The sequence below is a fragment of the Cupressus sempervirens genome, chromosome 2, assembly GCF_028749045.1.
Source record: "Cupressus sempervirens isolate cs-2001-9-10 chromosome 2, ASM2874904v1, whole genome shotgun sequence".
In the NCBI taxonomy this organism is placed as follows: Eukaryota; Viridiplantae; Streptophyta; class Pinopsida; order Cupressales; family Cupressaceae; genus Cupressus; species Cupressus sempervirens.
Window position 1 is genome coordinate 538,623,289 of NC_143119.1, and position 2,723 is coordinate 538,626,011.

Sequence of the window (2,723 nt, forward strand, 5' to 3'; positions counted from 1 at the left end):
ACTTCTCCTTCCTCTAAATGATAAGGTTCAGTGAACTTCTCGCGACGTCGCCGACAGGAACCACCGTCGTCGCCGCGATCCGAACACTTCACCGGATCATTCAATCGGTAGGAGCGACGGGCGGTGTGTACAAAGGGCAGGGACGTAGTCAACGCGAGCTGATGACTCATGCTTACTAGGAATTCCTCGTTGAAGATCAATAATTGCAATGGTCTATCCCCATCACGATGCAATTTGGCAAGATTTCCCAAACCTTTCAGGCCAGGGAGAGAAACTCGTTGGTTGCATCAGTGTAGCACGCGTGCGGCCCAGAACATCTAAGGGCATCACAGACCTGTTATTGCCTCAAACTTCCATGGCCTAGGAGGCCATAGTCCCTCTAAGAAGCTGGCCGCGAAGGGGAACCTCCACGTAGCTAGTTAGCAGGCTGAGGTCTCATTCGTTAACGGAATTAACCAGACAAATTTCTCCACCAACTAAGAATGGCCATGCACCACCACCCATAGAATCAAGAAAGAGCTCTCAATCTGTCAATCCTTACTATGTCTGGACCTGGTAAGTTTCCCTGTGTTGAGTCAAATTAAGCCACAGGCTCCACTCCTGGTGGTGCCCTTCCGTCAATTCCTTTAAGTTTCAGCCTTGCGACCATACTCCCCCCAGAACCCAAACACTCTGATTTCTCAGAAGGTGCTGGCGGAGTCCTTAGAGCAACATCCGCCGATCCCTGGTCGGCATCGTTTATGGTTGAGACTAGGACGGTATCTGATCGTCTTCGAGCCCCCAACTTTCGTTCTTGATTAATGAAAACATCCTTGGTAAATGCTTTCGTAGTGGTTCGCCTTCCATAAATCCAAGAATTTCACCTCTGACAATGAAATACGAATGCCCCCGACAGTCCCTATTAATCATTACTCCGGTCCCGAAGGCCAACGAAACAGGACCAGACTCCTATCGCATTATTCCATGCTAATGTATTCAGAGCGTAGGCTTGCTTTGAGCACTCTAATTTTTTCAAAGTAATGGCGCCGGAACCGCGACCCAGCCAATTAAGGCCAGGAACACGCCGCCGGTAGAAGGGACATGAGGGCTAGTGCACACCCAGAAGGCGGACCGACCGTGACGACCCAAGGTCCAACTATGAGCTTTTTAACTACAACAACTTAAATATACACTATTGGAGCTGGAATTACCGCAGCTGCTGGCACCAGACTTTCCCTCCAATGGATCCTCGTTAAGGGATTTAGATTGTACTCATTCCAATTACCAGACTCGATGAGCCCAGTATTGTTATTTATTGTCACTACCTCCCCGTGTCAGGATTGGGTAATTTGTGCGCCTACTGCCTTCCTTGGATGTGGTAGCCGTTTCTCAGGCTCCCTCTCCGGAATCGAACCCTAATTCTTCGTCACCCGTCACCACCATGGTAGGCCTCTATCCTACCATCGAAAGTTGATAGGGTAGAAATTTGAATGAAGCATCGCCAGCACAAAGGCCGTACGATCCGTCGAGTTATCATGAATCACCAGAATAGCGATCGAGCCTGCGTCGGCCTTTTATCTAATAAATGCATCCCTTTCGAGAGTTAGGATTTGGTGCACGTATTAGCTCTAGAATTACTACAGTTATCCGAGTAGCAAAGTACCATCAAAGAAACTATAACTGATTTAATGAGCCATCCGCAGTTTCACAGTCTGAAATAGTTCATACTTAGACATGCATGGCTTAATATTTGAGACAAGCATATGACTACTGGCAGGATCGACCAAGTAGCTTCTAATAACGAGGGGACCCCCAAGACCTGCTACAGCCAAGGGATGCCCGCCGCGATGGGAAACTGAAATTTGTATTCGCTCCGTCATGCATCCAAACATAATCTGCCGCACAAGCAACAAGAATGACGTTCATAGCACATGCAGGACTCGCAGCGCTCAAAGATTTCGCACAAGAAGAAAGTGTCCCATCATCGACCGGAGAGGGCCGAACAGGGAGCCTCGGTTCACAGGCACCTGGGAAGAACATCCTGTACGAAACCCTTTACCCTCGAACTCGCTGCCGCCACTACTCGGAAAGAAGCCTCGAGTCTGTACGAGATGCATCGCGCACGTAGCCACCTCAATTGTAAGGCCACTCAGAGACATCCATTTCCCAGGCATATGCCTCCTACATGCCTGTTGAGGTGCACCCGCACAGACAAAATCCTTCTCGATCGCAACAAACATTTTCCCATGACGAAGAGCTGGTTGCCGAAGTGCCAACGAAGACCACCGTGCTGAAGGGTGAAGGGCCGTGCGAGTCAAAAACATGGCTGGTTATGCGATTGGTGGGGGCATCACTGTGTACGCGACCACCTCAATTATAAGGCCGCTCGAGGGCATCGTGTATAACAACACCCCCTCTACACATTTACAGGTGATGAGAGCCTGCCCGCATACACGGACATGTCTAACCTCTGGAAAATATCTCCTTTCCCAGCACAGCCTCGCTAACCATTCCCCGTGACATGTGATCTGCCAGCGCAGGTACAAAAAAGTTCCTACGGCTGAACACTCACACTAGCGTTGTCAGACAAGCTTCAATCTCATGCACATGCACATACCGAAGAACTGGCACCGTGAGGGAACCACCCGCGAGCACCCACATCTCGGCAAAAAGCATTCGTGCGATTTCTTCCCCTAGACAGACACGTTGGGCCTACACTTGTCAGAGCATTGCAAAGATGAGTG

General features: G+C 49.8%; 1 non-coding gene across 1 annotated transcript in view; it reads right to left on the reverse strand.

The window, feature by feature from the left end:
* The window catches only part of LOC149573320 (18S ribosomal RNA), a 1,811-nt gene extending 42 nt beyond the window's left edge, over positions 1 to 1,769 (reverse strand). The window contains exon 1 of the ribosomal RNA XR_016360566.1: positions 1 to 1,769. This exon is cut by the window's left edge and continues 42 nt beyond it. This is a non-coding gene — a ribosomal RNA (18S ribosomal RNA).
* Positions 1,770 to 2,723: the final 954 nt, after the last annotated feature.